General features: G+C 39.9%; 1 protein-coding gene and 1 pseudogene across 1 annotated transcript in view; both read left to right on the top strand.

Moving 5' to 3' along the window:
* THBS4 (thrombospondin 4) overlaps positions 1 to 24,974 on the top strand; it is a 97,809-nt gene that overhangs the window by 7,804 nt on the left and 65,031 nt on the right. The window lies entirely within an intron of this gene.
* LOC129397756 (RING-box protein 1-like) lies at positions 18,869 to 22,118 on the top strand (annotated as a pseudogene).

The raw sequence follows: 24,974 nt of genomic DNA, 5'->3' as shown, positions 1-24,974 counted from the left end.
TTAAAAAGAATTAAAGGTAATGTAATGGCATGTGATGCAAAAAATGGGCACATGAAATATCCAGAGCATTCAACCAGATGGCAGCTAAAAATGTGGACCATCTGCCTTCATGGAACTTTGTATTTCGGACATCTTTTCATCAGCAAGACCATGCCATTTAAATGTTTTCCCAGAAGTGATGCTGAGCTATGTTCAGTGGCCACATGGCTCTCTAGAATCAGTAACAATGAATAAGGATGGACAGCCAGGAGTAAAGATGCTCTCCAGGAAATCATCTTAGGACTGGGTAACCCCACTACACCCCTGGGATTCAGTCAACCTTGGAAATCACTAGAATCCTTAATATAATCTACAAACAATCCAGCATTCTCTGTTTGGCTAAAGATAACATTTCAAAGTTTTCTTTAAGAAAAAAAAGCAATATATTAAAACACTTTGTTTGAATATATATATATTTGCTGGATCAATAGTTCTTACAGCCATATTACTAAAATTAAGGGCTATGGCATAATAAGAATTACTATAATTCTAAACCCATTAACCGTTTATAGCTTATCCATTTCTTATACTATCCCTGTGAGGAATAATTATATCAAGCTTTATTTGTTTACACCAAACAGGAAAAAATAGATGTATTTATTCATATTTCCTCCATTGGATTAGCCAAGTCTACTAGGGAGCAAAAATAGTAAATTCACATGCCTCCTTTTTTTATGGTAGTAATTGAAAACGTTATGGATATGATCCCATTTTCTGAAATGTTTAAAAATGAGTGTATAAAATGATCTTATTTTCAGAACTTAAGTCATTATGTGTATTGTTTATAGGGAGTTATATTACTTTTCCAGATTAATAGGCTGCCATCAATAATGAAGAACAAATAAATCCTGCCTTGTGAAATGCCGCCATTTTAAAATTTGCCTGAGGAAAGATTCATTATTGGAGTATTCTTTGCTTTATACATAAATCGCTTTAAACAGCAAACTCTCCTAGCATTTAAAAATAGTCCATATATAAAAATTCTCTCAATCCACAATCATGTCAGTTGTGTAAAATGAGATATATCTGGTCTGATACCTCAATTTATGGAACTTCCTCTTGAAATGTCAGTCATTACTCACATCAGTGCTTTAAATGCCATCTTAGCAAACTAAAAGAAATTAGCGTACATTTTGAGTAATGGAAGTGACAGGAAGAAGAAAGAAAAGGGTCCAATGAGTTTGAAATGGTGTTTACAGTTGGGTATTGTTCATAGCTTTTGGAACTGTCTTGCTTCCCCTATTCATCAAGGTGCTGAGGCAACAACATTAAAATCAACCCAAGAAGTATACTGAGTAGGTATATGGGAGAATGGCATATTAACTTCTTGATAAAATGTCTCAGTATGTAAATACTTATGAATTATTATTAATTTACATTACTGTACTTACACCATTTGATTACACCTGCATAAAGCTGCATACTCATTTTTACTTCAAATGCAGGAACTAACTCTTATATCCCCCACAGCATTTAGTTGGCACATAATAGATGCTTATAGTTGATGGACACAAAACATATTCAACTATTACAAGAACAGAACTTTTATTGCTTCTTCAGTTTCAAATGTCTCAAAGTTACCCTTTGCTTTTGACCACAAAGTCTACCCCTCCTTATGGTGGTTTCCTCAGGTGTCTGTGTCCTCTCTTTCCATTGCATTTTCTTCTCCCACATCTACTCAGTAACTGGAGTCTTCCTCCTTTTGCTGCCCCTTGACTACAAGGCATTTCCATCTTTTGGCTTCCTAATATGTCATGCCTTCTGTTATTGCCACCACAGCCTTCCATTCCCCAGCTCTCATTTCTATCCTAGGGATGGGACAATAAGGCTGTCATGAATAAGCATAATTTATATGCCTTTTTCTCCATTTGTTGGTATGGATAATTAAGTGACCTTCAACTTTCATTCAAGGTTAATCATAGCGCTGAAAACCAAAAGGATAAGATGAGAGTGAGCAAATCAAGTCCAGAGAGGTGTATTTCCAGTGTGGAACAGTAACTCAGTGTAAATATCCAGGAGAGAGGCTTCCAAGAGAGCGTATGTGTGTGCACTGGTGAGGGGAGGAAGGGTTACGGGCGGGAATTGTGGTAGAAGCTTCCTGAGGCCAAAGAAAACATTCCCAGAGGGTCTCTATTTAAAGAAAAGATTTTCTTTCTCTGATTTTTTTTATATGTAGATGTCTTCATTATATATTTGGACCTGTTTTTAAAACAGCTTAGTTTTAGATTTATTCTTCGAGATAACTTTTACCTATGGACATCACCAACAGCTTACAAAAATTAGACCAGTTGACTCTCAATAAAACTTCTCACCTGGTCCATGAGCATCATCTCTTTATTTGGATTTCATAAGCCAGATGATATCTTAAAATTGGCAAATATAATTACAACTCCGTTGAACATGCTTTTCTCCAGAAAATGTTTTGAGTACAAAAACGACATCTAGAGGTGACTGTCAATATATCTTTTCTTTGCACATACTACATATTTGTTGCCGTGTTTTAGAAATATTTTAGGAGAAGTTTGGGTAACAGAACCAGCAGTGGCATTTATTGAATTCTTCCTCACAATAACTGAAGGGATAGTATTATACTCGTTTTGCAGATATAACCCTTTCAATCCAACTAATATTTATTGAGTTTACTAAATGCTGGCACCAGTGATACCAAGATCAATCAGATGTAGCTCTTGTTACTGAATGGCGTACATGGAGGAGATAAACACAGTAACGTCCACTCTTGTGTGGTGAGTGCTGTTGGAGATTAATTAAGTGTTATGAGGTTATAGAAGAGGAATTATTCACCCATCTGCAGAGGGCTTGGGGATGAAACAGTGTCAGTAAAGCACTCCTGGAGGAGGTGTACCAGGGGAGGTGTTCCAGACTGAAAACAGCTGAAGTAAAAACAAGGAATAGAGCAATAGTATATTGTGGTCTGAGAACTATGTATAATTCAACATTTCAGGAGGGTAAAGTGAGCGGTAGATAATGATGAGAAGTAAGACTGCAGGCACAGTCAGAGGCCTATTTACCCACACAAAGGAATTTGGAGTTGGAGGCACCAAGGGTAAATATCTTGTTTCAAAAAGTGATTACATGAGGATTTTTGCCCAGTTCTGTTCGTCTCCAAAGCCATGATTTTTACATTAAACCATATTTACTTCATAGACATTCTTCAAATTAACCATTTACCAAAGATGTAAATAAGTTATAAGAAGAAAAACAATACTAATTTGGAAGATAATTAAAAGCATTATTTGGAAAAAGCCAGTGTAGTATCTCTATTTTCAATTTGAACTTTGAGTCCAATGATTAGACATTTTCTAGTCCCATATTTTATACCATACCATGCACTCTGCTTTTGTTAACTATCATTAATAGTGAAATGACAAACTGACCAGCATCTAATACTGGGATTACACCGGTGGGTACCCTACAACAGGCGTTTTATTCTTTGGTATCCAGCCACTACCTTCAGTAGCTGCCTGACAAAGATGTGAATCTGAGGCCACACTATCTCAAGGGCACCTCTACCAAGACACATCTGCTGGGCCTAATGAAAACAGAGGTTTCTCCTAGCCCTAGCATTGGAGACTGACATATCCTCAATGGATGTCAGGGGAGACCCAGTCACTAAGGATGACTCTCCTGCCCCTAACCCATTAGCATGTCCCAAAAAGAAACAGGAGACCAAAGACCTTTGCCTTGTATAACAGTCATGCTGCCTCGGAAAAGCTGGGAAGTCCCCTCCCAGTGACCCCATGCTCTATCCTAATGTGAACGATGTTCATGCTTTTTCATCAAATCTTTTAAATAGAAAGGGTGCAGAGAAAGTCAACTGTAATCACTTGGTGCAGAGTGCAGGGAGAGAGAGCATTTCATATTCAAGAAGAAATTGTCCAAGCAGTAAATGGCATTGTGGTGAGTCCTGTAATTGGAGATAGTAGAGAAACACTGGACAGCTGAGGAAACTCCAGAAGGGGGAAAAAAAAAAGGAAAACCTAAGAACAAAATAAAAGAGTCTAAAATTTACACAGAATCAGAAAAAGACTTCTGAACAAAATAGCACTGATGGTGCTGGGAAACTTAATTAGTGCATACCCCTTACAGCAGGAGGTAGGTAGAGGAACTGTTACGTTAATGAAAGATCATTTGAAAAAAAAAAAAAACATGTTGTCTTTCTCTTTAAAATTTTAACTAAATTCCCTGATTCTTAACAGAACAGGGAATATACATTTTTCACTAAGAACAAGTGTGTTTTCTTAAAATTCCATGTTATGATCTGTTACAGGTGAGTGGGTGGCAAGTAGAATATTGTGGTTAACTCCTGGGGTGGAGAAAGGGTAGGGGAATCGATACTATTAAGAGAGGGATATAGGAGAGGCTTCAGCAATTTGCAGTTTGAATACTGCAAACTTTAGTTAAGTAGTAGGAACTAATGTTTCTGGAGTTATTCCTTATACCTTTATAAATGCCTAAATACTACAAACATTTCATAAACTTTTAAAAGTGAATTGGAGATTCGGGCAATATTTAGGGAAATGAGAGGGCGCAAGAAAGAGATCAGAGGGGCAGAGGATGAGAGGAAGAGGAGAAGTAAGTAGGGAGAGAGAGAAAAAGGGAAGGAATGGTTTTGAACCTGGTGAGCTTTTGGAAGGGTTAGGTTAGAGGTCACATCATGCTGTTTGCCTTATCAGTTCTTATCCTGATTGAGTAGCTCTCTACCTGTTTCTCACCAAATGGCTCAAGCAGCTGCCATGGTATTCTCATCTCTACGACCCAGCCACAAAACAGCTCCAGCCAACATAAAGCAGTTCTTCCAGTAGAAAAAAGAAAAAAAGAGCAACTGCAATTCCCTCAAGAAGAAAAGAACAAAAACAATGAGTATATATGTATGAATGAACCTAAAGCAGCTCTAAACTACTCCCCTTTGGGGACAGAAGCGGATGCCTTCGCCAAATTCAAAATGAAATCCCATATCTCTGAAGACCCCCTTCTTATGTTACTGTATAATTTACATGCAAGTTGTCTGCATAGTTAATCGTCCTCTATAGCATCTGGTATTTATCATCAAAAGCCGCTTGTTGAGAGGTTCTGGAGAAGCTCTTCATGTATCCTGGGTTTTAAACATTTTTCTACAAGTCTGTTTCTTTAAAATTAAAAGTGTAGCTGAGCACAGCGAGGATCTGGTAGTAAGTAGTAGGGAGGGTCATTCATACTTGGGATGTTGCTAATGTGACCTGCATGATTCAGGGCCAGAGAGGTGAAGATAAAGGGAACTAAGCGTTACAGCCAAAAGGGTTCTGAAAATCTCCTAGTCAGATTCCTCAGTTTCCACATTTGACAGTAGCTTTCACAGGGAACCCCAGCCACCATGACTGAGCTGAAACTGGAAGCCAGGTTTTTCAAGTGTCATTCAGGGTTGATTTAGGGTTTTGGTTTTCTCCCGCAAAATGGAGAAAATGGGAAAATTTTAGATTATCCATGTTAGAAGGATTATGAATGTGTGTAAATGATATTGTTCAGATTCTGTGAGTGGGACCAGCACCACATTGGACTGGCCTAGGGAAGTCAGGATTCTGCCTTCCAGGTAGGTGCTCCCATGTGTTGGTGACCTGGAACATCTCTCTGTGTTCATTCTGGAGATGCAGATCTGGGTCCCGCAGACTCAGACCTTTGCAGGACACTAGGGTGGCCCCTTGTTGCTTCTCATCTGCTATAGTCTCCTGCCACTGTGGCCTACGGGTTTGATTTAGAAATTCAGGAAAGACTAGAAGCAAGCAAACAGATAAAAGATTAGAGAAGTGTTTATCCACTAGAGCAAAGCCACAACTTTTCGTATTATTTAGCTCTTATTATTCTAAATTTTAAATTGTTTTTTATTGTTTCACTTACCATGTGTAACTTTCACTTCTCAATTACACATGGCAAGTGAAAGAATAAAAAACAATTTATTTATTTTTTATTTTTATTTTATTTTTTGAGACAGAGTCACGCTCTGTCACCCAGGGTGGAGTGCAGTGGCGTGATCTTGGCTCACTGCAACCTCCGCCTCCCGGGTTCAAGTGATTCTCCTGCCTCAGCCTCCTGAATAGCTGGGATTACAGGCACCTACCACCACACCCGGCTAATTTTTGTATTTTTAGTAGAGAGGGGGTTTCGCCATGTTACCCAGGCTGGTCTCAAACTTTTGACCTCAGGTGATCCACCCTCCTTGGCCTCCCAAAGTCTTGGGATTATAGGCATGAGCCACCACGCCTAGCCAAAAAAAACAAAACAAAACCAAAAACAAAAATTTAGAATAATAATAAGAGCTCAGAAAATGGCAGTAATTAAACAAAGTTCACACGGAAAAGTTGCCCTTGATATATCTTGGGACAGGGTGGGTTTTCCTTATTGTTCTTAGCTCCTTTTGTTAATATTTATTTTAGTGCCTTAATGCTACTAAACAGAAAATTCAGAAAACATTGTAGATGTCTTCCTTTTACGCTAATATTCTCCAGCTTTTCATACATTTGCAAAAAGAAATAGATTATGGATTTCTCAAGGTTTAGCCGCTTGTTATTTCCATGTGTAATACAAATAAGCATAGTTAAAGGTTAATTTAATTAGCAAATTTGCTGTTATCTGAATTAAGTGTACTTCAAATTTAATTTACAAGACCTGACAAGTTTGTGAATAAGTTAATTCATTTCTAATGTATTTTAATGTACCCAAACCACAAAGCATCTTAAACTTTGTAAAAAGAGTGTGCACGGAGGAATGAGCACTAGATGTGAATTCTAGAGAACTGGGGTCCAGGCTCTGCTATATATTGGCCTGAGCAGTTCACTTAACTTCCCTGAGTCTTGGTGTCCTGTTTTGTATAAAGGGGAACCTGATCCCTCTTCTGCCTGGCTGGCAGAGCACCGTGAGACTCTGGAGAAATGACATATGTTAGAGATGTTTATAACCTGGAACACGGTTTATAACCTGGAACACGGTACACAGTATGTTTTGTTTGTGGCATTTTTTTTTTTTTTTTTGAGACGGAGTCTCACTGTGTCACCCAGGCTGGAGTGCAGTGGCACGATCTCGGCTCACCGCAACCTCTGCCTCTCAGGTTCAAACAATTCTCCTGCCTCAGCCTCCCAAGCAGCTGGGACTACAGGCGTGTGCCATCATGCCCAGCTAATTTTTGTATCTTTAGTAGACATGGGGTTTCACCATGTTGGCCAGGATGGTCTCGATCTCTTGACCTCGTGATCCACTTGCCTCAGCCTCCCAAAGTGCTGGGATTACAAACGTGAACCACCATGCCTGGCCTGTGGCATTGTTTTTAAACTAAAGCATGTGTTATAGTTTTCCTGAAAAGTAAAGATTTCCAGAAAAGGAATTGGGAAACTCTTTTACCCTCATAGTTATAAAATATGGAGGTTTCCTTCCTCCAGGTTGGTCAGCTTCCCTCTTGATATGGTTTGGCTTTGTGTCCCCACCCAAATCTCATTTGAATTGTACTCCCATAATTCCCACATGTTGTGGGAGGGACCTGGTGGGAGATAATTGAATCATGGGGGTGCTTTCCCCTGTACTGTTCTCATGGTAGTGAATAAGTTTCACAAGATCTGATAGTTTTATCAGGGATTTCCGCTTTTGTGACTTCATTCTCTCTTTGCCTGCTGCCATCCGTGTAAGAGGAGACTTGCTCCTTTTTGCCTTCTGCCATGATTGTGAGGCTTCCCCAGCCATGTGGAACTGTAAGTCCAATTAAACCTCTTTGTTTTGTAAATTGCCCATCAGCAGCGTGAAATGGACTAATACACCTCTGCTCTAGTTCTTTTTGGAACTAGGCCTCTTCCCTTTGGTTGTCTTGCCACTCACTGTCAGATTGGACATGTCTCCACACTGGACCTCAACATCACCCTGCTGGCAGTCCCACAGGAGTTAAAATGTCTGAAGAGGGAATGGCCCAAAACGGAGTCTCACTGCCATTGCAAGAGTTGGTTTAGAATAAAGGGGGCAGGGTGGATGATGAAGGATTACTTAATGGGTACAATGTGTGTTATTTGAGTGATGGATACTCTAAAAGCCCTGACTTCACCAATATGCAATCTATGCATGTAACAAAATTACACTTATACCCCATATATTTATACAAATAAAAAGGAATTTTTAAAAAGAATAAAGGGTATGCTGTTCATTCATTTAATAAACACGTATTGAGCACCAACTGTGTGCCAGGCACTCTTCTAGATGCCTGGGGTGCATAAATGAACAAAGTGGACAAAAATTCCTTCCCCTGTGGAGCTTACACTCAAGAATACGAGACCAAGGAGATAAAGTCTCAGAAGGAGCAGAGAGAAGGAAGAGTCGATGATGCCCAGTGAACAATGGGATAAAGCTTAGGAGTGTTCATCCTCATTCATAATTCCATAGCCCATTAACGTGCAGACCCAGACTTGACCATAATGTGACTAGATACTAACAGGGAGTAATTAAGTTTATTTTTTTCATATGAATTTCACAGACATATACAATAGCATGGTTAAAAGAACTAAATTAATTTTATGGTAGTAATTTTTTCCAACTCTGATATTTTGTGTCAGCTCCTACTTGTCCCAGCCATGCCTATCTGTGGTCTGCGGGCTTTCAAAGGGCAGCCTTTGTGTTGCCCAAAGCCAGCACAGTGGTGCTTTGTGCAGGGGCATCACTGTACCTCCTGGAATTCGTCTGCCCCATGAAGCTAGGTGGCTGATGTTCGTGGCCAGTCCTCTAAGAAGCAGGCGTCCCCACTACCGTCCACCATGTGTGTCCTGTCTGCAGAACGTGGCTACTACTCAGATCCTGTTTCTCACTCAAGTTCTACCTCGAGGCTCGCACTCTGTCAAGTGATGTACTTCTTGGGGTCCATCTGCCTCGGGGGTGGAAATTGTGAATAAAACTGTAGCCCAGAGAATCATTGAGAGACTAGGTATAAGCCAGTGGCAGAACCTCAACCAAAATGCCGGGCTTGTGACCCCTAGCCCTGGGCTCGTGCACATAACACACAGTGCTCTGAAATATCATTGTTTGGGGCGTTATTGTCACTTTTCTTCTACTGATGTGGATGGCATGTTGGATTTTATGAATATCAATTATTCAGATTCTTCTCAAATAGTAATTAGTTGGTTTTGAGAGTAATTAAGGCAGTAGATGCTCCTACAAGAAAAGAGAATGAAAGACCCTGATTTGTGTATTTGGGGTAAGATCTTACAACAAACTGGGCCCAGGTCTGGAATAAATGTGGACAACTTCGAGCAGAGCATAAAAGCATTAAAAAGTTTATTAACACATCATGTCGGTGTCAATGAAAATCAAATTGGTATAATTTTCAAAGAAGAAACTAATGATACTTTAAGGCTGTGTTTATAGTAATACTGTCTTTCCGAAAGATACTTTGTTTATGTACTATATTAACATAGAAAAATAGTAAGCAGTTTCCAGCTACAATCAGTGGTTTAAATTAAGATATAAATGTGGGTCTACCAGTGAGAAACTAAGGCAAATGTCTCCATCTAAGACAGAGTTGCCAGATAAAATATAAGATGATGCCCACTTAAATTTGAATTTCATATGAATAACAGGTAATTTTTTCTTATAAGTAAAAATTTCAAGCTTAACCGGGCTTCCCACATTATTTTTTTTTTTAATTTTGTTTTGAGTTGGAGTCTCACTCTGTCGCCCAGGCTGGAGTGCAGTGGCATGATCTCGACTCACTGGCTTCCCACATTTTTATTTGTTAAGTATGGCAACTATAATCTAAAGGACAAAATTTGCTTCCAAACACTGCCCCTGAATAAGATCCAAAGTACATATGATAGCCAATTAATTTGGAAAATACCTCAATACCATTTCAAATCTCACTGAGGCAGGTTTTCTCAACATTGACACTATTGATTTTGGGGCAGTTAATTCTTTGTTGTGAGGGGCTCTCGTACATTGTTCAATGCTTAACAGCACCCCTCGCCTCTACCACCAGATGCCAGTAGCATACCCTGGTTGTGACAACCAAAAATGTCTAGACATTGTCCGATGTCTGGTGGGGAGGGGGTCACAAAATCATCCCTGGGTGAGGACCCCTGTTCTGAGGGAAGAAGCTTATTTATAAGTACAGTATATGTGTTAATATATTAGTAGAAAACTAACTTGTCCTGATCTTGAAGAAGGAAGAGGAAAGCCATATTTTATGTAGCCTTTATTTTAAAATATCATGGGAGAAGCACCAATGGAAATGGCTGAGGAACTAGAGAGCTGGTAGACGTGGGATTATTTTGCAGTCTGAGGCTCTATGACAGAAGCTTCTGTTTGCTCCAGCAGCTTTGAGAGAAAAAGGCAGTAGAAAGTACTCATGACACGGCTCAGGTTCCCAATATAGACTTCATCCAAGGCTTTGAAAGAACAGTTAGTACAGAGTCTGCTGATTTCTGGAAAAGGAGTGTTTTATTTGGATAGCAATAACTGAAATTCCAACCTAGACCACCTAGCTGAATAATTATATGTGTGTGTCCAAAAAACAAATTGCCAAGAGATGCATTGAGAATCAGAATAGGAAAACTGTTTACTGTTTGATTTTTCAGAAAATAATTCGACAGGGAATTTTGCTAAAGTGTTGTTCCTTCTATTTTACCCAAGAAAACATATGAATTTATTTTGCTGTCTAAAGCAAGAAACTAATGTGGTTATGCATATTATGGGGAAGTTTTTAAGGAATTAACCTTTAGAGTCTTTGTGGCTGTAATTACTGCTCTTCGGTTGTATAGTGAGAGTCACTAAGCATTCCTTCCTCCAAGGAATTTTCAGCATAATCCTACTTTCCACTCAAATTCTTTGTGATTGCCAGATTGGAGTGAAAAATCAAATCTACTTCCAATGAAGAAAAACTCAAAAAAACAGTGATTCAAACAAGTTTCCAAAGAGAATACATGAACTTCTTATTCTGCCTTTATTAATTGACATCTACAATTTTGTATTTTTCTCAGGATAATGCAAAAAAAATTCTTTTGAATCATTCTCACTAAATTTAGGGGCCAAGTGTCCTAGCTATATTGCTTTTTTAAAAAAGTTATGTTAAAGCAGCCAGACTTGGTGGCTCAAGCCTGTAATCCCAGCACTTTGGGAGGAGGAAGCAAGAGGATTGCTTGAAGCCAGGAGTTCAAGACCAGCCCAGGCAACATAGTGAGACCCTGTCTCTACCCACACCCTACCCCCTAAAAAAATTAGCTGGATGTGCCTGTAGTCCCAGCTACTCAAGAGGCTAAAGCAGGAGGATTGCTTGAGCCCAGAAGTTGAAGGCTGCAATGAACCATGATTGGACCACTGCACTGACAAAGCAACTCAGTTCTGATCTACAGTTCATTCTTGGATAAACATAATACACAACACCTAGAGATACAGCAAAAACCCATTACCCTTAAGACAAAGTCCAGAATCCTTACTGCAGACTACAAGGTCCTAAATTATCTGATTGGAGCAGACTACACTTTCCCCAACTCCAAAGTATATGCTAAGCTGCTCTAAGTTAGAGATCAAAAAAATAGAGTGGCTCAAATGAGATCAAAGTTGATCATTCTCTCACCTACCAGGGTAGAAGTATGCAGTGGTCAGTGGTTCAGAGTTTGTGGAAAGTTTGATCCATGAGGCCATCTAAATAAGGTACTTTGACCCAAGTACTTTATATCTTGTTGCTCCCCACCCTTTAAGACATTCTCCTCATCCACATGGTCAAAGCTCACTCACCACTACCCTCACTCTGTCCCAATCTGTAGAAAGGTAGGCAGAGAGGCCAGCAAATAGCTTTCTTTTAAATTTGTGTTGCTGGGTGGGTCCCCCAGGAAACAGACTCTGAGATGGAGATTAGTGTACAGGAAGTTCACTATGGGGTGCTCCATGAATTATCACTCACTGGAGGAAAGGAAGGAAGCAGAACTGGGAAGATGGAAAAGTTAAGCTGCAGTACAGTCACAACAAGGTCTCAACCAAACTGATACGGGGCGTTGAAGCTGAGCTGGTCCTTCAGAGCTGGGATGAGACCAGATATTGGCTGCAAGCCGTTCCAGGAAAGGAATGTGACCTTGAATGAGATGACTTTTCTTAGCTGAGGCAATTCTCAAAGGGAGCTGTCAGCCAGTAGCCTTGCAGTTGGACAGATGGCAGCACAGCAGAGCATCTGGGACAGGATGTGACCTGGAAATAGCATTGATATGGTTTGGCTGTGTCCCCACCCCAATCTCATCTTGAATTCCCATGTGTTGTGGGAGAGATCCAGTGGGAGGTAATTGAATCATGGGGGAAGGTCTTTCCCATGCTATTCTTGTGATAGTGAATAAGTCTCATGAGACCTGACAGTTTTAAAAGGGGGAATTTCCCTGCACAATTTCTCTCTTTGCCTGCTGCCATCCATGTAAGACGTGACTTGCTTCTCCTTGCCTTCTGCCAAGATTGTGAGGCTTCCCCAGCCACGTGGAACTGCAAGTCCATTAAACGTCTTTCTTTTGTAAATTACCCAGTCCCATGTATGTCTTTATCAGCAGCATGAGAACAGACTAATACAAGGGTAAGCCACTTCCATTCACCCCTCATTATCTAGAATGTCTAGAACAGCCACCATAGTTGCCATGGAGGCTGGGAAATACAGTCTCTAGCTAGGAGGCCCTATGCCTAGCTAGCAGTAAAAGGAAGAAGGGATACTGGGGAGCAATCACAAGAGGGAAGGAAAATCATTCTTTGAATTTGTTCGGCTTATTGACTGTTTTAGATCAAAAACCACTTCATTGAGGAAAGCAACCCACCAAACACAGAAGCAGAAAGAGAGCTAAAAATGGGATAAGAACAACTGAGAAACTGCTCATCCAGTAATATATTTTAAATAGTGAGGACTACACCAAACTTAGATAGGCTTCAGAATGAGCCAGGAACAACTCCCCAGAACTCTGCAGGAAGGGGCTCCTGAGGACACACTTCCAACCTGCACCTGAAACCCCAAGTCACAAGGACAACTGATATTTAGATGCTTTTCTTCCTAAGATCTGCTACATATCAGAAAAAGTCACTTAAGGTAAAAGATAAAATATGCTGAGAAACGATTCTGTTTCTTAAAAAAAAAAAAAGAAAGAAAGAAACCCAAACAGTAATTGTATTGACCCAAGAAAGCACTATTAAAATGTATCACTTTCTGTTAGTGTTGCTTGGATTTTCAACATAATAATGTTCTGTTTAAAAGAAGGAGGCCAAAGTATGCTTATTACCTGAATGACAGAACATTCTGTGCACCAAACCCCCATGACATGCAATTTCCCTTTATATAACAAACCTGCATGTGTACCCCTGAACCTAAAATAAAAATTAATAAATAAATAAAATTTAAAAGTAAAGATAAAAATAAAGGAAGGAGACCAAGAAATACTTAAGGGCCCACTCCCCTTCTTTCTGAACAAAATAGCCAGACCAGCCTCTGCCACTGATTGAACCAGGGATTGGAAACTAACATAAAGCAGCCACCACCTCTAGGATGAGCATAAGATTATCAGTAGCCTATGAGGAAACTTGGTAATAAAACTCTGACTGGTAGTGACACTGTATGAGGTAGTGTGGGCATGTGACCAACCAATGTGGTCCTCCTCTTGTGGACAGGAGAGGGGTATGTGGTGTATACAACAGGAAAAACACATTAAAACTCTAGAAACCCAAACAGAGGGAGTAGGAGGGACCATAAAATGTCTGACTTCTCAAATGGCTGATGAGCTCCTAGAGGTGTCCTTGGTCTCTTCCCCAGAGGCAAATTTCAACTAGAGGTTGAAGCTAAGAAGCTTATCAAGACTCAGGGCTTCTCACTTTCCCCTCACAGGCCCACTCCAAGGCTGTGATTTCCTGGGCTCTCTTTGCCTTGGCTTCCTGGCCATCAGTGTCCATCACTTGAGACAATCTGAGTGTCCCCACAACAAACACCTGAAATACACCTAATAAGAAAGCCTCATCCCATCTGCAAAGTATGCTGGAACTAAGATCCAGATTCACAACTCAGGAAATTTCACTCTACTTAAGTAGTGGCATTCTATCTTCAGATTAAAGTGTGTTTGAAAATCTCTACCCCTACTGACTGGGGCTGTCACACGAGGTCCCACTTGGCCCCGTCTTGGGACTCTCCTGCGCAGCACTTGACTCTGCTAGACATCCTCTCTCCTCTCCCCTGTGCCCTTATCCCCATCATCTCCCAGAAACTTAGTGCTGGAACACATGAGACTTCTCAGCTGCATATCAGCAGGGCCAAGGGATCCTCAAAACAAGGCAAGTTTCTGCCCTCTCCCCCCATCAAAAGTGTGTAATTTGTTTTTTTGTTTTTTGTTTTGTTTTGTTTTTTGACACAGAGTCTCGCTCTGTCACCCAGGCTGGAGTGCAATGGCGCGATCTTGGCTCATTGCAACCTCTGCCTCCTGTTTTCAAGTGATTCTCCTGCCTCAGCCTCCCAAGTAGCTGGGATTACAGGTGCCCGCCACTACGCCTGCCTAATTTTTGTATTTTTCGTAGAAACAGTTTCACCATGTTGGTCAGGCTGGTCTCGAACTCCCGACCTCAGGTGATCTGCCTGCCTCAGCCTCCCAAAGTGCTGGGATTACAGGCATGAGCCACCACACCTGGCCAAATGTGTGTAATTTCTTAAACTCAAAGGGGTCTAGCCGGGATCCTGCATTGTCATATTTTAAGAATAAAGTGATATCTCCATGAAGGGCCCCACTTTGAGCCCTATTTATGTTTGCCTCTGGGATTTAGCTGTAGCTGGGCATGTCTGATAGTGGGTAGGTGACAGCCTGCCCAGGGTATATTTGCACCCTGGCCGTGTAGCATGGCATTGAGAAAACAGGCTCCAGTATTCCACAGGTCTGGGTTTAAACCCCAGCTCTACCATTTATTAGGTTTGTGGCCCTGGAAGAGTCTGTATCCCGTCTAAGCCTTCATCTCCTCATTTGTAAAACAGAGATATAATAATACTTTCACAAGGCTGTTGTGAGAATTAAATGATGTATAATTCGTTCTTGGCATAGGGCCTAAAACGTAGTAAGCACTGATAAATGACAGTTCTAATAGTAGATACCCCATAAGTAAGCCTTTTTGAAGGAAGTTTACCATAAGGTAAGAAGAAAGTCAACTTGATCCAGTAACAAAACCCCAGAAGGAGAGATTCCAGACATAGCTTGGAGCCCAGCTCTTGGCTATGTCTCCTTGCCCAGCTTGCCTGTTATTCATCACTGAGTCCCATGTAGAGGTGGGATTGTAAGTAAATTGTGAAAAGAATGGTTTCAGTAAAAACTCCTTAAGGCTTTGGGGTACAGCACAGTGTTGTCTTGATACCACCACCACCACTTACTACAATACATATGTCCCACCTAACCAGGAAAGAGATAACGTCTCAAACTTTGCTTCAAATGCTGCCCAGCTTTGGAATCTCACAGTGTCCAAAGCATCAGAGGATGTTCAATGGATGTAACGGTGGCCTCCAACAGATATGACCATGGTCTTCAGGTGATGTGCCAATGGTATGTAGTAGACACAGCTCTGGTTCCCAACAGAGGTACTGATGATTCCAGCAGTCATGACAGTGGTCCCTCGCAGATGTGGTGGGATCCCTGGAACAAGCAGAATGATGTTCTGTGGATACAGCAGTACCCTTGGAAGCATCAACATTCTCAGACTGATTGAGATGTTAGGGAGTTCAGATATCTCTTAGGCTCAGCAAAAGTGGTACTCGAGCCCAAGGATGTGGTGTTAGCCAGTAGTTGGGGGAAGAGAGGGAGAAAGTGTCTGATACCATGGAGTAGCTGCAGGTATTTATTTATGACCATGTGTGGGTTATAGCCCAAGGTACAGACATTTGGGGTATGAGGAATGTGAAGAAGAGACTTTGAATTGGACAAGAGTGAGGAAAATAGCCAAGGAACTATGGAGTATATTTCAATGAGAAAGTGGAAAGAGCACCGGACCAGCAGTCTGGAGAACCAGGTGTTAATCCAAGTCTGTCACTTAATTTCTTCAAACCTTATTATGTATAGAAAGGAGGAAAAAGAGTAGCACTCAATAACTGACGTCTTTTCTTTGATAATTTTATTTCATCACTACCAGATTCAGATAAAGCCAAAGTCTTGCTAACACTCCTTGCCAGTTGAAATGTGGTGACTCTCAAAAACTTGGAAATGTCACCATTCTGGTAAGAAATCTTTTAATGGAAACTTTACATCTTCTAAAATAATTAACATTCAGTACTCAACCTTAGAACATTTTCCAAATTTAGATGAGAAGAGATGAAGCAAGGAAAAAAGGTGTAACCCTATCATACTTTTCCTTTTGGCGTTGAAATAAATATCCAATTAGGGGATGGGGAAAGTTTTGGTTTCTTTAGTACTGAGTTGGTGGCAGCAAGAACTAAGTAGGGGCTGAGCATCTCAGGTATGGGCTTCCCCTAGATGATCCAGCTATCAGGTTCTGCCAAGGTGAGTATGCCCTTGTGGGGCTTGCAAGGCCTAGTCATGGTGGGAGACCCTCTATAAAGGCCTACAAGTACTTAGGGAGGTAAGAGGACGCCCCCTCAAGGGCTGAAGCCTGTCTCACCTTTGAGGGGAGTGAGATCACCAGTATCCCTGTGAGCTGTATAACAGGAAGGATAAGTCCATGTTCTGGTGCCGATCCCTATGCCTTTTGGAACATTTCTCCCTCTGATAAGAAACCTCCTGATAATACTGTGTTTCACTGGAACAACATCATCCTCATCATTAGTAAAATGATTGCTGGTTGTCAACATTCACGGAGAAGGTCCCTGGGGAAGGTCAGCTGTTGCAGGGAAGACTGGCATGCTGGCTCCCAAGGCAAGTGTTCCTTTCCATGATGAAGGCACCAGGGACCAGGGTCAGGCCTTCAGTCTCAGAGATGCAGAAACTCTTGTCAGTGCCTGAAAGAAGCTGAAGAATAATAAGCAGACTGCCAATGTTGTCATTAAAAGGCAAGGTGTCTTTTACGAGGTGAGCATTAGCATCAGCCTGGCAAGTACATTCTTAGACAAACTGCAAGGAAGCCAATTTAACAGAAAGTTGCTTGGCAAGCAACAAGGGTGATGTTTAATGGGGTCAGCCTATAATTACATGATGCATCCATTTCCACCATGTGTTTCTGTCTGCCTCTTGGACCAGAAGGGCTGTCTTTGGGACCAGGAAGACCCTTCCCTGGACAGTATTCACGCATCTACTGCCAGACTTTGCCTCACTGACTCTTCCTGTGTCACACATTCCCAAACCTCAGTGACTCACCGATTCCCTTTCTGATTGACATGGTCTTGCCTTAAACGTGTTGATGTCTTTAATCAAGACAGATTAAAGTGAAGTTTCTTTTTTTCTGGAAGATGTGACTGCATACTGTTTTGACCGATTATATGTGCTCAGCTGGCAAAGGGCTATGTCCCTTCATAGCCTAATTCTTGGGGTCACCCCATTGTTGCCTTCCTCCCATATAACACCTACACTGTAGTGTTGAAATGTCATCATGTTTTATTTTATTTCATTTTTATTTTCTGTGTTCTTTTTCTGTGTTCCACTGAGTTTTTTGAGTGGGATTGGTCTGCGAAATGGTATTATTTTTAGCACAAAATGAATCCAGTGAGACAAAATCTTGTAACAAATTCAACTGTTTCATTGTATGAAAGCAGGGCAGGTTCTTTACTGATGACAATTTCTGTTTGAGAAACCAAACTGAGTTCTTCGTAAATGATGAACAAATAATATACACATATTATTGTATTTAGGATTATAGTATTGCTAGCCCTAAAAAATGATCAGTGAAGTATTGGCAATGTGAGGTGATAAGTTTTTGTTTCTCCTTTTCATAATAGATTTTGCCTGTCCTGTTAGTGATTTGCACTGCCCGCAGCTACCCAAAACCTCAAGCATAGACAAACTGCTTAAAATTCCAACCTTTGATGAACTGATTCAAAACGGATAGATTAACCCATACCACACTCCCTGTGCTGACACTAATGAAAAAACAAAACAGCAAAAGAGTTTCCACTTCCCAGATGTCAATCTTCTATTTGCTTTAATCATTTTATATTTATTTATTGATCCATTCAATTATGTTGGTTTATTCCTACTTAAGTTGTTCCAAAGCATTTAAGACAGATGATAAGAACACAAGATAAAAATCAGGATCAAGAAAAATAAAAATAAATGTTAGATGACAAAGATGACAAAGATGGGAGGAGGAATTAGAATTACAAAGATGTATAGAATGCTAGTTCCTACATAATTATTAAAATGGAGGCCAATGTTCAAGCTGGGCTTCCTGATGGCAAAAGCATACATGAAATTATAATAGGTACAAAATAATACCGTAAAGAAAACCTCCCCAAATAAAGAAAGCTTTTTCTTGGCACTCGAATCTGAAAGAAATTTTTTATTTAGATAAGAAAATCTCGGTGATATGGATAACACAATACCACAATACAATCTAACAACATGCAACCCAACAAAATGTGTGTTTTTTTAAGGAATTTTGTTCTTTGCTCAATTTCTTCCATCTACTAATTTTTAAATAATGCATCCTCTGTCTATTCATTTGAGGTTAACCCAAATATTTTAATATTTAATAAAATCTAAGTTTAAATCTTTTTACCTGCTTCTGAAAAATACAAGGGGATTATAAGACTAATCAAATTGCTTCCCATGCCACTTTATTTGTTGTTTTAGTTGAGTGTTTTAGTTCTATTTTGCTTTTTAATTCTACAAATTAAACACTATTATTATTGTCATCACCATTGTTTTATATGGCCAGTGTTGAAGTGTATTTATTTATAAATGTCTTTGCTCACCATTTCTTCTTGAATTTCAGACTTTCAATTTGGATTCATTTTCTGTGAGCCTCAAGTATATCCTTCGAAATTTTCTTTTGTGAGGATCTATACTCAGTTTTGTTTGTCTTAAATGTCTTTTATTTTACTCTTATTCTTAAACGATCTTTTTACTAATCGTGGGATTTGGGATTGATCTTTTTTTTTCTTTGACACATTGAAAATGATATTCTGGCTTCCATCAATGCTGTTGGAAACACTGCTATACCTCTAATTTTTATTCCTTTGTGGTGATTTGTTATCTTTGGCTACTTTTAAGATAGATCCTCTCTTTGACCTTGTTGTTCTGAACTTCCACTCTAATGTGCCAAGGAATTATTTTATTTGTATTTATCTGCTTGTGATTTGGCTTATCATCTTTCAGCAATTCTGAAAAACTCTCAGCCAGTTTTCCTTGGAATATTGTCTCTTTTCCATTCTTTCTACTATGTTTTTCCAGAGCTCCAATTAGGTGTATGGACTTTTTCAAAAACTCTTTCTTTTTCTCTTATTATATTTTGAAATCTCATTTCTCTGTACTATATTTTATATGATTTCTTTAGATTTATCTTATACTTCACTAGTTATCTCTTTGTGTCCAGTCTGCTGTTTAATTCATACATTGATTTTAATTTAAATTATATTTTCCACTTACAGAAGTTCCAGTTCAAATATACTTTTTTTTTTTTTTTTTTTGAGACAGAGTTTTGCTCTTGTCGCCCAGGCTGGAGTGCAATGGCATGATCTCGGCTCACTGCAACCTCTGCCTCCTGGGTTCAATTGATTCTCCTGCCTCAGCCTCCCTAGTAGCTGAGATTAGAGGCACCTGCCACCACACCCGGCTAATTTTTGTACTTTTAGTAGAGATGGGGTTTCACCATGTTGGCCAGGCTGTTCTCAAACTCCTGACTTTAGGTGATCTGCCCACCTCGGCCTTCCAAAGTGCTAGGATTACAGGTGTGAGCCACCGTGCCCAGCCCAAATATACTTATTTTTTAAACATTTTTTATTTCTTGTCATTATTTTCAAATGTCTGTTTTATTTCTTAAAGCATATTAAATATATTTATTGTATAGTTTACTTCTGATATTTCTAATATCTGCAAGTCTGTGAAAGTGTGATGTTGTTGTCTGCTATTTCCTCTGGCTCTTACTTGGTGTGCCTTTTGCCTAGTATACTTTGTCTTTGTGTGTTGGGAGGGAAGTTCATATTCTTTAGAATGTTATCTGTAGGATTTTTTGAGAACTGGTTAAAGTTGGTGTCCTTCAGAAAGGATTTTCTTTTACTTCGATTGCCTAGGAGGACTACCAGTTCTCTCTGTGATTGTTTTTTTTTTTTTTTTTCTTGTCATGCTTTCCACTTCCACTGCATTTCTCACTGGCTCAACTATAGTAGCATGAATTTGGAACTACAAAACCACAAGAAGCAACATCAACTATGAAGTATCATTGATAAAAATATTTAACTTGAATCTAATCATGAGAAATAATTGACCAAATCAAGACTATAGGACAGAATCTAGGACATTCTATAGAGCCTGGATTCTTCAAAAAAGTCATACACACACACACACACGTACGTACACTTTAATTTATAAGATAGAAATCAAAAGAAACTACAGAGACGAACAGCCCAATGCAAGGCATGCCCTTCATTGATTTCTGGATTTTTTTAAGTCATAAAAGATATTTGGGAGTCACTTAAGAAAATTAGAATGCAAACTGTATATTAAATGGCATTATGGAATTATCATTACTTTTCTTAGGTGAGATAAGGATATTGTAATTATACAAGAGATGTCCTTCATCTAGGAGATGGCTGCTGAAGTATTGAAGGGTAAAGTGTCCTGTGCTTATAACTGGCTTTCAAACAGACAAACAAAAAAAGCTGGTCCAAAATGGCAGTGGCAATGGATGTGGATACCCCAAGCAGTACCAACAGCAGTGCTTTGAAGTAAAAAAGTGAAATGCAGTAGCTAGCCCTCTGGGCTTGGGATGTTGTGGTTAATAACTGTGCCATCTGCAGGAATCACAGCATGGATCTGCATAGAATGTCAAGCTAACCAAGAGTCTGCCACTTCAGAAGTGTGTACCGTTGCACGGGGAGCCTGTAACCGTGCTTTTCACTTCACTATCTCTCTCACTGGCTCAAAACACAACAGCTGTGTCTGTTGGACAACAGACAATAGGAATTCCAAAAGTATGGACACCAGAAAAAGAATTCTTCCATCAAGCTTAACTGTTTTGCGATTCATTTAATGACTTGCCCTTCTGTCACTTAATTATAAATTAGATAGAACTGTGTCTTTTCTGCTTTGTCTTTGCCATTTGCTGTTCTCGCAGCCACATCGTATTCTGTGTCAAATAAAGTCCAGTTGGATTCTAGAGCGAATGCTGTCTCCTGTGTATGTGAACAAAAGTGAACGTAAATGAAGGGTCCCCTCTTCCAAGGCTGAAAAGCCACCTTTTAAAAGTGAAATGTGCCGGGCGCGGTGGCTCACGCCTGTAATCCCAGCACTTTGGGAGCCGAGACAGGTGGATCACGAGGTCAAGAGATCGAGACCATCCTGGCTAAGATGGTGAAACCCCGTCTGTGCTAAAAATACAAAAAAAATTAGCCAGGCGTGGTGGCAGGAGCCTGTAATCCCAACTACTCGGGAGGCTGAGGCAGGAGAATGGCATGAACCCGGGAGGCGAAGGTTGCAGTGAGCCAAGATCACATCACTGCACTCCAGCCTGGGTGACAGAGCGAGACTCCATCTCAAAAAACAAAAAACAAACAAACAAACAAACAAACAAAGTGAAATGTGTGTTCATTAGAGCCAGAACAGGATTGTCCTGTGAGTGCATCGCTTAGTCAGAGGACTCCAACTGTACAAGGGGGAATGTGGATCGCTGACCCTGAAAACAGCAGTCAGCCCTGTCTTCCTCTAGTGTGATAGCAGCAGGCAGCTGAATGAGGAAAGAACGTGGGATTCAGAGTCATCACACCCAGCTCTGAGTCCTGGTTGCATAGGCTGGCTACTGATGGCAATCTCGGGCACATTGCCTGTCTACCCTGAGCTTTCCTCCTCTATAATGCAGGCTTCTAAGGACTACATGGCATTACATGGGGCACAGAAAGAGGCTTTATAAAATGCAAAACCACTATACAAATGTAAACACTGCATGCATATGACATGTTGCTTTCTCTTCTTAGCTTAGAAAAATAAATTTTAAAAAATTGTAATATGTAATCTTGGCTGGCAAATGTATGAACTCAATTTAAAAACTGATGTCACCTAAAATTGAATTAACACAAGAGTTCAAGTTTCCTTTACTACCACTACCTCATCACAACTTGTTAAAATGTTTTGGGCCACAGAAGGAATTGCCAATTCTAGTACTAATTTGGTAGCTATAGAGAATCTTCAACCGAGAAACAGTTTTGTTGCAGTGGTTCTCGAAATATGGTCTGAGGATTCCTGGGGGTACCTGAGACCATTTCAGGGGGTTCCTGAAGTTCTCCCTCCAACTGCAAGTCCATGTGAAACTAGTTTTTCTTCATATACTTTAACCAAAGCAGTGCATCAAATGAAGAAGCAGACTTGAGAATCCAACTGTCTTCCATTGTCAGACATAAAAGAGATTTGCAAAAAGGTAAAACAATGCTAGTCTTATCACTAAATTTTTTCATTTTGAAAAATAGTTGATTTTAATAAAAGTATGTTAATAAGTGAAAAAACATATTATCTATACACAGACACATACACACATATGTATAGGCATATGAGATAAAGTAGTGACTCTAAGAGCACTGTTCATAGTACTTTGCTTCTTAGACACAGGGTCTCTGTCATCCAGGCTGGAGTGCCATGGTACAGTCGTAGCTCACTATAGCCTCAAACTCCCAGACTCAAGGGATCTTTGCATCTCAGCCTCTACATGCGCCACTACATCCAGCTTAGATTTTTGTATTTGTTGTAGACACGGGGTCTGTGTTTTGTATATTTTGTAGAGACGGGGTCTATGTTGCCCTGACTGGTCTTGAACGCCTGGCCTCAAAGAATCCTCTTCCCTCGGCCTCCTAAAGTACAAGGATTACAGGCATGAGCAGCTGCACTTGGCCTCTTTGTACTTTTCTTTCAACTTTTTTGTAGGCTCAGAATTTCCACAAATTTTTAAATTTTGTGGGAAAGTGTAAAAACAAACCAGAAAATCACATGAATTCCCCTAGAGGTGTTCTCCTCTACTCCACAGCCAAAATCGGGAGAGGCAAATTTCTTGTTCTCTCCTTTTGGGAGGAGGGTTTATGTCTAAGCTACCCTACACTGAGGGTGCGACTCCTGATGTCTCAGTTTTCTATGAAAGGTTTCCTACTGGGCTTTTCACCCTAGGATGTCTTTTTCTTAATCTCTTCAACCCATGCTGCTGATACAACAGAAGTTTAAGGTCCGAGGTTTTATCAGGCACTTTCAGGGTAAAATCTAGCTTTGGCACTCGCTTTCCCTCTCAGGACTCAGGCTTTCATTTTATATTTGGTCTCTATACGTTTCTTGCTTTCTTGCCAGCTCAATAATTCATTTAATTTTAAAATTTCTACCCCAAGTTTTTAGTTATTTTCACTGGGAGGATCATTCAGGGTATGTCATCACATTACACTACTAGAAACGGAAGTCTCAATGCAACAGCATTTTAAATGGAAGTTAAATTGCAATCACTTTTCTTCCAGTTCTTGCAGAGATTCAAACAGTGGTTACAGCCACAAGCAAGAGATTCAAATAGTGGTTACAACCACAAGCAAGTTTTGAAAAAAAAATTCTTTACCATAATACTGTAAAAAAGCTTGTGGCCCTAAGGCATAAATCCAGCATGTTCACCTTTCAATTACACAGTTGAAAATATAGTTGTCTCAACACAAAAAGGTGCTGTATCAAACCAATCTTTTTCCCTAATTTGTGCAGCTCATTTATTCAAATTATTGTGAATTCAGAATTCTACATTCTGTACAAAAAAAAGTATGAAGATAGGCCAGGTCATGAGAAAACACCTTCTCAAAAGTCATAAATACGTTCATAACAATGTGGAAATAGCCCTGTTGACAAGTGCAGTACATCTCTTTTTTCATGCTTTTTAATTTGTAAGGACATTTTTATATAAGAAGCAGGTTTCTAAAGCCAATGTCATTCATGGTTTCCTTTTTAGTGTAGTGGGCTTGGGATCCTCGGGATTAGACTACTGCCTGAGGATGGTCCACTCCCCTTTATTCAAGCCTCCCCTTAAGATTTAGGATAGACCTTTCCCCTGGATAACTGAGTAGGTTATCATCAATTTCCTTAGTTGCAAGAACACCAGGCTCAATTATTTATTAAAGAAAAATAAAGAAAAAAGTAAACAGACATGATTCTGCAAAAAACAAATCTCAGAATTATAACATCACATGAAAACCCAGTCCCTGATTATCATGGAATAATTATTCCTGAGTGTCAATTACAGGTTGTAGATGCTGGATATTTTTATCCTGAGACCTTGTTTGGCCTGAACCAGCCCTTGAACTCTATTTGTCTCACCTCTACATTGGACAATATACCTAGCTGTACCTGCATATACACGTGAGATATATCGTATCTCTATATAAAGTAACACAGACTCCACCTGAGTTGGGAGCTCAGTATTTGCACTGTTACAAAAGCAGCTGAAGTCACTCATTCTACTTGTAGTCAGGGCAATTAAAATTTACTCTAAGTCCGGCTGTATTTTCCTTCCATTTACAAGAGGGTTTGGTGCCCCTTCCCTAACAGAGTATGCTCTACTTGTTCAAAGATTGTCAACAATAACCTACAGTTTCCCCGTTTCCTCTTATTTAAGCTTTGGGTGATAATAGATTAACAAACTCAATTACAAATGGAAACATCTGAACTCCACTGTCTTAATTCATTTAGTGTTGCTGTAACAGAATATCCAAGACTGGGTAGTTTATTTTAAAAGAAAGAGAGAGAGGTCTATTTGGCTTATGATTGTGGTGGCTGAAAAGTTCAAGTTTGGGCATCCACACACATGTGGTGATGGCCTGAAGCTGC

Source organism: Pan paniscus, chromosome 4 (genome assembly GCF_029289425.2).
Source record: "Pan paniscus chromosome 4, NHGRI_mPanPan1-v2.0_pri, whole genome shotgun sequence".
NCBI classification, from domain to species: Eukaryota; Metazoa; Chordata; class Mammalia; order Primates; family Hominidae; genus Pan; species Pan paniscus.
This window is presented reverse-complemented; position numbering and strand designations above follow the sequence as displayed.